The 12,658-nt window shown below is 32.3% G+C and overlaps 1 protein-coding gene across 1 annotated transcript in view; it reads right to left on the reverse strand.

Moving 5' to 3' along the window:
- LOC129231425 (caveolin-3-like) overlaps nt 1-9,649 on the reverse strand; it is a 49,662-nt gene extending 40,013 nt beyond the window's left edge. Inside the window, exon 1 of the mRNA XM_054865738.1 lies at nt 9,504-9,649. The gene's annotated coding sequence lies outside the window, so the exon portion shown is untranslated. The remainder of the gene's footprint in view (nt 1-9,503) is intronic.
- Nucleotides 9,650-12,658: the final 3,009 nt, after the last annotated feature.

The raw sequence follows: 12,658 nt of genomic DNA on the forward strand, positions 1-12,658 counted from the left end.
TTTCACCTCGAAGTAAGTGTCTTCGGAAGTAATAAAGATGGGTCAAAAGCGGGGGTGGGCTCGTGCCATCATTCTGCATTTTTCAGTCTAATTAATTACTGTGACACAAGGACGCATTCATTGCAAGTTTTCTCTGACTGTTTCTTTTTCCGGGTTTGTGACTGCTAAATTAGCAGGGGGAGGGACTGTTTTTGTTGTTTACGAAAGTCTTTACCAGTGTAGACTAGTGCTTTATGCTTGTTAAAATGCATGAATCCAAAATTCAAAAGGGAAATTGCGCCAACTGCTCATTTTAGAAATCTTTCTTACTCATGGTTTAAAACCTTGATTTTACAAATGATTCAGAATTTCAAAAAAGGCCAAATTCTTTACAGTATAATAAAATATCATAATAGCAAAATATTTTTTTTTTTTTTTTTGGCTGCTGCAAGTTAGCTATTTTAACATTACTTTTGTCATTTAAAAAATCGTCCATGCAACTCAGAAGGTTATACTATGAACAGTTGATTAAAATAATATAATAATTAACACTAAAAGGATGCAAATTAAATTAGCAAATTTGGTTTCCAAAGAATAATTAAACAGAAATTAGTTAGACGTGCAACCTAGTTAATGTAGCATCTTTCACCTTCTAAAACATTAATAAATATTAGCCACATATTTAAAACAAAAATTTTTTAACAGTTATTATTTAAAACACACATATATTGAAACAAATTTCAATAATCAGTGCCAATTCTTTCAAAAAATCAAGACAATATTTTAATAAACGGAATTACATTTAAAGCTTTGTATTTTCCAACTCGACATGCAGTATTTAAGTCATGTGTATCATAATATTAATCGTCTGACTTTTGACATCAAAGAAATAAGTTAAAATAAAAAAAGGTTCCTTTCTATTCACCTTTAGTTAGAAAAGAGTTCAATGAACACCGCGCCGTCTGTTTAAATAATCTGAGCACTTATTAAGAAAAGAAAGATGTTCGACCGAAGTTTTTTAGTTCACGTAGGTCACTGTTTAAACGCACGTTTCTAGCAGCAAACATATAGTTAACCTTTCAGTCGAGTTCCGTTACTTCTTCAAAGCATATTTATCGAGTTCGGTAACTCTTTGAAACCACGCGAATCCATTAATTATGCATTAAGAGATTAGAGCTTCAGGTAGATTTAAAGAATCTCTTCAAAATATTGATCATGAAAATTTTAATGTAAGAATATCATGCTCAATGTGTATGTTAGAAAACTATCTCTAATATGAAAAATATATTTCCATATTTATGTAGGAATTATAAGTTTTCCTCCCTAAAAACATCTCTATAAATGTATCACAAAAGTCTCACTCACAAAAATGTATTTGGTGTCAATATATGTTTACGATTAATGAAACTGTATTGACCCTCAGATCTTCAAATATAATTGTGCACGTGTATTATTTCATAAAGATTGTTTGTAATTTGTATACTACCGAGAGTATAATATTATATATTTTTAGAGCATCTATCTCTTTTTAGAATCTCAATTATCAAATTATCACATTTCTAAAATACATTACTTTAATTTCTCTTTCTTATTAAAAAAAAAACATATGAGCATTTTTCATATTTAGTGAAATCCAGGCAAACAAAATTATTTTGTTTTTATGGAATTGAATTACCTTCGACAAAAATATTTTAAAGCAATTTTATTGAACTTTAAATAAATGCTTGATTCACGTGAGTAAGTATATTAAATAGTAAATAATAGTTCTTGAAAAATGTATTTGTCATTAAAAATTGCTTGAAAAGGGGAGAGGGAGTCCAATTGATTGGGTAGAAAAATTAAAATCATTAAATACATGTAAAAGTTAAAACATGAAACAAACATTAAAGTCAAAAGCATTTTTTATGTTTTTACTGTTCTTATGTAACAATGTAATTAAAAAATTATACATATAAAAGTATTATCTCTCATTAATACTCAATTATTTTTCATGATAAAGCTGAATATATTTTGCAAGTTTCAACTGTTTTTGTGTTACTTTACCTGATAACCGTACATTTTAAAAAGCTATAAAACATACAGCATACATAAGCATTATCTCTCTCTTTAATGCTGAAACATATTTAGTTATTTTTATGATACACTTGAACATACTTTCCAAGTCTTATGTCGGATATACAGTGCGAAAATTGTGCTCTATATTCCCGCAATGCTTTAAACAGAGATTTGGTTCCAACATTTTCTTCCAGTTGCATAAAAATATAACTGAGCTCTTTATTTAATAGCATGGGTTTTATAGAGGAAGTTCTCAGCAGGACACCTGATTTAAACCCAAGAGAAAAGATGATGTTGGAATGAACGAACGAAAAAGAATAGCTGGGGTTTAATCGAGGTCAATGGCAACATCAAAAACTGGAGGAACGAAATTACATTTTTTATGGTTTTTCATCCCGAATAATGGCCGAAAGAAACAGCAAAAAATACGGAATTATATAAAATGGAAAACAGAATACAAAGAAACATTTACGGTTTGTTTTTAATGAGTCTACTTTTTTTTTTTTTGCTGAATTAAAATGTGCTGCATAAGTTATCTCTTAGAATAAGTTAAGAGAGTGTTTTATTTCAATGTCAAGCGTGAAAGGAATATGAATGTTTTTTAAATTAATATTTCATTTTTTAAATTTTTATTAAGTTCGGAATCTCTGGTGTGAACCTGATATTAAATAGAAAAAGTTTTTCACTGTTGAATTTCCATTCACAGAAAACAACAAACCGATTTACTTGTTTGTTCAACTATGAAATTATTATTGATGCAGGGTTGTCAACCTTGAAGAAACAATTTGAGGGGCATCCATAGCAATTTTGATTGAGTAGTTCGGTATTTTACATAAAAATCAGTCAAAAGAAGAAAAAAACTAATCATTACTTATCTAAGTTTGTTTTGGTGCTTTGATAATCGTTTGAAACACTAGCATAATAATTATTAGTTATTTAAACAGTTAGAAAACAAACCCAAACTTTGACTATCAGCGTCTTTAATTTCCCAAATTTAACTGTCTGCCATAACAAAATAACAAAATATGTTTAACATAAATTTAATTTTGTTAAAATGCTTTTGAAATAGATCTTGGGTAAGACTGGTAAGCATTAAGACTTAATTTGGTAAATGGTGTTGGCTTAAATTAACTCGGATTGAACTGAATCGAGATTGGCTGGAAATACGGACAAAATAACTCGTTAGTGGAGTTTCGTTATTTCATTGGAGCAACTCCGCAAAATAAACATCAACCCTGTTCATGTTTATAAATTAAATTGAAGAAATTAACTTTCACATCATCACGTTTGATTCCCTCCATTTTTAAATCAATCATCCGATTAAAAAAGTTTCGTACAGTTAAAACTTTCGCTGCTATGACACAATTCGTAAAAATGCATTTGTAGCATTTCATTTAATTCTCAAAATAAAACAAGAATAATTCGTCAAAAAAAAAAAAAGAAAAAAAAAAAACATAATGACAACTTTAGTTTCTTGTGGATAATCAAATCAAAGTTAAAAGTAATTATTTTGCTAGCATTTTATTTTTGCATGAAATTCATCCAAAACTGGCAACATGGGAAGGCTCCATTATTTTATTTTTTATTTATAATCCTTAAATAGGTGAAAAGGCATTTACATACAACCTATCAAAAGTGATGTTTCCAATACTACCGTTAAATCGCAACCATTGATTGGAATCGATGACTGCGCAAGTGCATTCAATGAAAAAGCATTTCAAAATACAAAACAGTGAAGGTAATAAAAGCATTCCCCTTTAGGAGACATTTTGCTCCTTTATTTATGGCAAGTTCCGACGCTAGCAGCGACTGACAAAGACACGCAAGAAGTGACTGACAAAAAGAGGGGAAAGGCAATGTTGTGAAAGCTGCTGGATGGGCGTGTTTAAGGACACTTGCACTGGAATCTCCCTCCAGTTTATGAAACTCCCTGGCGACGCGGTTCACCTGAAAGAACTGGTAGATCAGTTTGGAGGGACAGAACCATTTGAGTATTGATTTACCTGCGATAGCGTTTTCAAATGAAAGAGTTTAAGAAAGCAGTTGGTATTTCCACACCTAACGCAACGCATCTGGAATTGCTCCACTATACAACAGCTCTCAATCAAGAAATCAGATAATGAGCAAGTTAGCAACACATGTTCTTCTGAAGAATTGCCTTAGTAAACACCTTTCAAGTCACTGCAATATCTCAATTAGCCCATGCCCATAAATAGCAAGTCTTCAACGGTCCAGGCGCATCGAATTTTTCTCTATTCTTAACTTCCGGATATTATTATCTTAAATGAGTTATCATCAGTGAAATATGCCAACACGGAATATATGCGCTGAGCTAACTGTTAATCATAATGTAGAGATTGAATTCGTAATTAATTCTTGCTTTTTGTTGTGAATACTTTTGTTAGTCTACTGCTAATAAGACACTTAATCATCACATTAACAGCTTATCTTCGTGATTCATTTCTCACTTGGCAGATTCATTGCTCAATAAAGAATATTAACTCAGTTATTTTAATCACGTATACTAAAACGTTTTAAATAAGTCATGATTACTTTTCATCACACGTTGTGTAATATAAAAATTTCAATTATACAAATATCAATTAAACTGATTATTTTAAAAATGAATCTTACTTAAAAATATATTACAAAAGCATTTTTTTAATCACATTTCAAATCGTACTTACTATGAGCGAAGCATTATCAAAACTAAATGTCTTTCTCTTCTATTGAAATTGTTCTCTTTGCACCGCACTCAATATTAATTTATTTTATTTTATTCAGTACTCGATAATTATAAGTAATGATGAAAATAGTAGAAACAATACCAATAAAGCAAAAAAGAATCGAATGATACAAGTTCAAAACTTCAGCATTGCAGAACAGAATGGGGAACATCATTGATCAATAATTTTACATTAGTGTTGATGAAAATTAAACTTTTAAGCTTATAATCAATCGCAATAGGCCAAAAAGTATGAGTTGTCACTTAAATTATAAAACTTCACGAATTCTACGTTTTTTTTTAGGTTTTTCTATGTGTGTGTTTAGTTGACAATGAAAATACCCTTTTTAGTAGCAACTAACCCTTTCAATACGAGCTCAGAAAACTTCTCTCGAAGTCTCTCATGTTAATTTAGTCAGTTGGAATTACGCAGTTTAATAATTAAGACAGCGTTATCCGGTATTTATAAATTTCTGTGGAGAAAGACAATCTAGATCAATTCTAGACAATCAAACTAAAGACAGTCAAATTGAAAATGGTGCTTTCCTTAAACAGATTGCATGAACCAGATTTTGTGGTAAAACGACACAACCGAATGTGATGACTTTGGCAGCGAAGGAACCAAAATCTGCCATCAGTCATTACCCCGTAAAAATATAGAACGAAAATAAACGAGTTATAAAAGAAAATCATTAACGAAAACTTGCATTTCAACTTGTTCAGAACTGCATCAAAAATTTCTAGCATGGTATAATTCAGTTTCCAAAATGACATCTGTGGCGGGCACTTAAATACTATGCATTGTGCGTAATTTTGTGATATTCCAAAAAGCCGCTATTATTCCAGCCGAAAGTTGTAATTCGTCACGGAAGAGTAAAGCCATTTCCTGTGACTACTAGCCTTGAACCAGGGTCATCTATACAACTGAAGATCTTTATCGCTTGCAGGTATGGTGAAAAATTTACACTTTGTTGAAGTTCCGAAGATTGTGTTTATAAATGATTCAGCGTGCCTTACAGTTAAGAAGTGAAATGAAGGAGGAGGAAGCTGGTACTGCCAGAAATCGAAGACTTTTTTTCTTTCATCAACACACCAGCCAATACAACTAAAAAGTCCTGCACATTGAGAATAATATGTCGAATTTGATTTTCAATTGAGTAAATTTTTTAAGATGAAATAGGGGATTTTTCTAACATTTTGATGTAGCGAAAATTGAAATTTACGTGCAAAAGCGAAAAAAATAATAATAATATTTTTTTTTTGAAATTTCCCGCCCCCCTACAAAATTTTATACTTTAACTTTCTTAGATAAGTGTATGTTTGGAAATTATTAAAATTTATAACATTGAGACAAACAATCGGTTGCGTGTGTTGGGTACCAAATATCATTTCGGGTCCTTTCCTTTAACTTTTTTTTTTTTTTTTTGAATTGCAGGACATATAATTTCTGACTGAAACTAAAAATTAGACGCGAATTCTTACATTTTAAACAAAGCTTTTTGCTTTTTCTTTGCGATTGCCTTCCATTCTTACATCTCAAAGCGGAACTGTAGAAGGTTTTTTTGATTGCATACGAATTTAGCTCTCGATGAAGAATGAATAGTACAAGTAATTTTGAACAAATAATTAAGTCCTTGTTTGTTATTTTTAATACGTAAATAGGCTGGTTCCATCGAATATAAAATTCACATAAAATTGTAAAGGGTCTATAACTTAGTACAAATTTAATACCGTTAAAACAAATAACAGCGCTATCTTGTGGCATTATGCAACTGAAAACTTATAATTTAGTAAGAATAATCATCAAAAGTAAAATACTAAATGTATAAATTACTTTCTAAAAAAAAAGATTAACAATAAATAAATAAATAACCTTAATTTGTTACTTGTTGCGTTAGCCATAAATATTTTATTCCGATTCTCGTCTTTCATTATGACAAATTCAGATGCCTTTAAGAAACATTTTCCTGCATGCACTGGCGCAGCCACAAATACCTTCTGGATGGGTTTTTTTAATCAAAAATACCTTTCGGAGGGTTTTTTTTTATCAAAAATTCCTCCAAAAGGTTTTTTTTTTAATATCAAAACAATCCTTTCATGTGCATAAACTATTTGCATTTATGCTAAACCAATGGCTCTGGGGATGTTTTCACCTTCAATCCCCCCCCCCCCTCGCTGCGCCACTGCCTGCATGACTAGTTACAACAGAGCCATCATAAAATGTAATTCTAATGAAATCTTTTTAGACTACTTGTGGCTTTTTATTATTGGTAAAAAAAATAATGCGTTATTCCTGCCCCATCAGAAGAACATCATAAAACTGCTCGGAGACTGAATTACCAGCCAACGCCCATGCAACAGTCGTGATTTTCTCTATTCATTATTTTCTTTACTCTTTCATCTTCAAGAAATGGTTACTTGAAGCAACTACTCATCCAGTTACAGCCTAAGGCATTTTTGGCGACCAAAAATTGGATAAACAATGAAACACTACGCCGGAATCGATAACTAATGATACGGCATTTTGAGTTTCATTTATTTTCTGATGAGTTCATCAATCACTTTAAACGCAGCTCTCAAACAAAATTAATAGCAATAATGTAGAAAATATTAATAATGCAAATTTCTGTCAATGGTTTTATGTTGTTTTGCTAGTTTTTTGGTAGTTTTCAAACAATCTTTAATTCCGAAATATTTTGAAACCTAACTCATTATTTCAAAAGTCTGAAGAAGTAAAATTATCTGTTGAAATAAATATTTCAAAAAGAAATTCAGTGTAGCTACCCACTGAGTTACGCAGCTTACGAATTGAGTTTTTGTGATTGCAGGCGAATTTACCTCTCAAAACTTAAGCTTTGAATTAGTTATGATTTCATATGAACTCATATATCTAAGCGAAAGCATTGAGTTTTTTTTTTAATTATTATTGCATACGAACTTACCACTCGAAGCTTACGCATTGAGTTATTTATGATTTTAGTTGAACTTATATTGGAAAAAAAAAATTCAGTTTTATAATTTCATATGAAAACTATCGATTAAAATATGGAAAATTTTCAGTGAAGATCTGAAAAGAGAAGCAGCCATACGGATAAAACATATTTACAGAGCCGTTTTTGCTTTGTTGTGAAGCAGACTTCTCCTCTTCATCTCACCATGCGTCATTAAAGTTGGCTTTTCAGCTATAAAGCTTAGGCAAATTATTTTTTAAGATGTCTTCAAGGTTTTTTTAAGGAGTTCAACCAAATCTACTGTACAACAAGTGTCATAATTGCTCAAAGTTTTTCTGTTTTATGTAACAATTGTATATTTCCTTCAAAAATTAAGTCTGAAAAAAAAGCCTTTTTAATAAATTAATCGTATTTAAATAATGTTATCTTTTCTCAGAAACTTTAATTAAATTGAACTTATGGAAAATGTGATAAAAATAAAATGTCCTTCCATATTACAATAATTACTTTTAGATATCTGAATGAAGTTAAAATTATTTATGTTCGTAAAAATAACTACTTGTAAATAATACATACATCATAAAGCAAAATACATTAATCTTTATAGTTCATGCTTAAGGAAAATTTTAAGCTGATTGTAATAGAAAATAATAAAACATTTAGGAACTATTTTTTAGTTTGAAGTTTCTCGAAAATATCGTGTAAAATATTGGTAACTTCTTCTTATTGGTACAAGATGAAATTACTTATGAATTGAAGAGAATTGAGTCATAATGTTGAATAAATTGACTTGTTTTGTTGTACAAGTAACTTGTGCATGCATTGTTAAGCAAAATATGTGAGTTTTTCTTGCTGATGCTTTGGGAGAAAGCTACATGTATGCATTAATTGGCCTTTTTTCATTTGTTTAAAAAGTAATTTTTCATTTTGCATTTTTTCCCCTCCAACTGCCAATTGAATGTTCACTGATAAATACTTTATGAACTGTCAACATTAAAGAATTTTGAAATTCACTATGTTTCGTAGTTTCCAAAAAGTACAAAATATTTGATCGCATAGTATCTTTTTTTTCTGCCTTGTGCAAATCGCGATCATACTTTATGCCAATTACGTTTTAAAAAAAAGGCATTTTTTCAAACAAACATCTTTCAAGAAACTTTTGAAGTAAGTTTAAATATTATACAAATGTCAAGCTTTTAAACCCTAAATGAGCCATCAATTAGTTTGTTAAACAAATTACAAGGGAAGTCTTAAAAACTTGGAAGAATACTTTTTGTAAATCTTCTCTCGTAGGCACCATTAATATTCAACAATCATAAAATTGTTCGCGTAGCACTCATTAATTGGTTAATTTAAAATAAGAGTGATGATAGAGATTACTCTTCTTAAATAATAATTTAAAAAAAACGCTCATAAAAAAAAAGTAATGTACTGCATGCAAATTGTAAGTAATAACTGATTAAAGAATGAACGGTGAACATAAGAGGAAATATCAGAACAATTATTGAAGCGTCACTTAAAAAATCTATGCTTTTTGTGTTATATTGATTGTAGATTGTATATATATTTCCTAATGGTGTGGTAAGCATAATTTAGGTACAAAACTTGCCAAAATGGGGAGCGAACATAAAGAATTGAGGTAATACAATTTAAATAAACTGTCAGTTGTCTCAAAAAGTACTAAAAATATTGTTATTTTTAGAACTTTTAGAATTAAGCGTTAGAGTTAAATATTGATGAGGCATTGACAACTTAAAACGTGGAAAAACATGAACTTAGAATTGACAACTTACCTTATGGTGAGATAGGCACAAGAGAATTTTGTTCCGACCACGCTGGATGAAATACAAATCCTGTAATAGTGATTCTTAGAGTGGGGACAGCTTCAAATGATCAGAGAAAACGGCGGTTGGCCACGCAACTGGCCAATCAGGAGCGTGATCGAGAGAGAGCTCGCGTCTTCCCCTTTTTTTTACCCCTGATGAAGATAATCTAGCAAGTCCTCTCTTACCACCCCCATTTCCCTCTCTAGCTTGTTCGTTTTCCCACAGATGGTAGAACTGGAAACGCGTAAACTGTCGTCTAGGAAAGAAGCGTCTGGAGAAATAAATTTTCAAGCCCTTCATTAAAAGAGAGAAGGGGGGGAAAAATAGACGTAATTTGCTAAAGGGGGAATGCTTCAAATCATGGCGATGTCAACACTGAGAATTGTTCATACGTTCAATGCTCATAAATATAATGACTAATAAAGATAAGACAAAACTTGCTATCGAAATGAAAAAAAAAAGGTAGGATTTTTTTTTTTTTTTTTTTTGTCGGAATAGTTTCGTGATAAAGTAATAAAAAATGAAAGCACAGGACAATGTAGTTATTCTAACACAACCAGGCCCGACGAGAGGCCACGTCAATCTAGTCGGAAACTAGGGGCTCGGGTCTTGGTGGGGCCCGGCGACACTGACACAAAAAAAGAAAGAAAAGGGGGGGGGGCAACTCCGAGAAAACGTTAAGATTTACTAAAATTTACTCTTTTGGTATGTACTGTTGTGGCACTTAAAGTAGAATTAATTGTTTTACAGTAAACAGTTTTGACTTTTCTCTCCTCCCCCCTTTTTCTTTTTTTCCTCCTTTTCTTTTCTTTGCCCCTTTTTTTTCTCCCCCCCCCCTTTCATTTCCATTTTTTGGGGTGCGGAAGGGCCTCGGCAACACCATTGACACAAGGGGCCCGTCTTGCCTCTCTGCGGCCCTGAACACAACGTAAAATTTTTCATACCTAAAAAGCTGTTCGACGTGTGCGTTTTACTGAATCTGTACGGTGTCGGGGAGGTCACTGCGACCTCCTGAAAATTTTTCTTTTTCTGCTTTTGTTTGACGATTCGAAATTTAAACAGTGTTGCAAGATAGCGATTTTTTTATTTCATGATGCCTTATGTCCTTTCACATTAGATTTCGCGTGGGTGTTTTTTAATACTCGTTCTTTCAGAAGTTCGGAGTTTCATTCTGTGAACAGCAAATTCTTTCCGTCCAAAAATTTGGGATCACTTTTAAAGGCACAGCTACGAGATCGGGATTCTAAATCACTGATCGATTAGTTTTGCTTATCTGACGAATGCTTCACCAAATTATTTTAAAAGTAATTTTTAAACAGGAATTCTAACTTGAATATAAAATAAAGAAAGAATGAAATTACGATTTTCATGCAATATACCTTAAAAGACATAGTTTTAACAAGAAATTATTGAATAAAAATATTTCCCCCGGATATTTTTTAACCGCCCCCCCTACCATAAAAAATTCAAAAAAAAAAAAAAAAATGAAAAATTCAAAGTTTTATCACGAAGGAAGTTTTGCCGCCTTTACTTCTTAATCACTGCCAAAAAGGAGGAGCAATGATATTTGAAAAATTTATGGTGAAAATAGAGATTTGATGACTCAACAATCATTTAAATCAACATTATAAAGTTTTCAGATAAAAAGGTTTGAATTTCTTCCGCTGGAGTGGAGCGAATGCTGAAATCCTCCCCATAAAAACATGTTCTGTGTCAAGAGCTTTTTGAACTAAGTTTGCTAGAAGCAAATCCACCAGTCACTGTCACTTCAGGATATTGCCGAAAATTCAAATTTCCCAGCAGGCACTCTTTTTATGTATGCAAATCAAACAAAAACATTGTTCAAAATTAAGTATGGAACGTCGGATCTAGAGCTGTCCTGAACGTGGCGAGATCTTTCGAACAGAAAATGTTTTGTTAGAATAGAACTATTACCTCAAAAGTTATAGGGGGGGGGGGGGACAGACAGAGCAGAGAGGTAGACACACATTTCCCCATCTAATAACCCTACTTGCATTTTTTTTTCTTTCTGAATTCCCCAGCTTCCCTGAGTGATAGGCCTGATAGAGAATAACTCAAATTTATAGTTTATATGGTTCCTGAAGATGTGTAGGATATGAGAAGATTTCTTACATAATCAGTGAAAGATTTTTTTTTTGTTCTTTAGAAAATACCCATCGAACAGATGTCTGGGGCATCTTTCTTTCTTTCTAATGGGACTGCGATAGAGGCCTTACCTTTTGCAGACCTGTGTGATCTCTCTGTGTAGCCTTCTTTCTTTTATGTAGCACCACTTTCGGCGGAAGTCATTGCCTCGAGAGGTTTGACGCCCAGTTTCCGGAGGCGCTTGGGCTCTCATCGATGCGAAACTGCATGAGGAATTTAATTTTTCCAAGCGTACTCAAAGCCAAACGAGCTCTCGAGGGATCTCTTAAATGCCGCACAATCATACGACATGGACGCCATCGATTTTTTGCATCTTGCCCCCCCCCCCCCCCCGCTGATTGGAGCCCGGTTCGAACCTGCTTCTTTGAGCGTAAGAGGCCAACTAACCACTACACCACTCCGTGGACTTGTGGAGTACTTGGCTTTGCTCTAGTTTGAAATGTAAAGTATTACTTTGAAGAGTGGAACAAATAGCAAAGAAAAAAGATGAACCACATATAGCCAACCTTTCATTCCCTCAGGCCATACACGTGACAACTACTTCCCGCAGGCTGCAGCTTCAGAGTTAATAAAAGATAAATTGCGTTACAGATATATTGTTCCTTTGATCCTTGGTAGTGTCGTTGAATTCGTTTAGCAAACAATTTTCACGGTCAATTGAATTTGTATTCGCTTTCGGAAAAAATGCTTTTTAGTGCGCTTTTGTGAAAAAAACGTGGATTCAAAGGTAATAAATCAATATATTTAGTGTTATAATTTGGCACGATATCGTGACTTACGGTTTGGTTTGGCGGAGAATGCCAAATGGCGACCCTTTCACGGAAAGTAACCAAGAAAAGCAATCGCGGTTCGTAAAATGTAATTCCTCGAGCTTTTTTTAAATATTTTTATTTATTTAATTTTTGCGAAATTCAACATCTAGTAGCTCTAATTCCATTTCTATCAAAGATTATATC

The sequence above is a fragment of the Uloborus diversus genome, chromosome 10 (genome assembly GCF_026930045.1).
Source record: "Uloborus diversus isolate 005 chromosome 10, Udiv.v.3.1, whole genome shotgun sequence".
NCBI lineage: Eukaryota > Metazoa > Arthropoda > Arachnida > Araneae > Uloboridae > Uloborus > Uloborus diversus.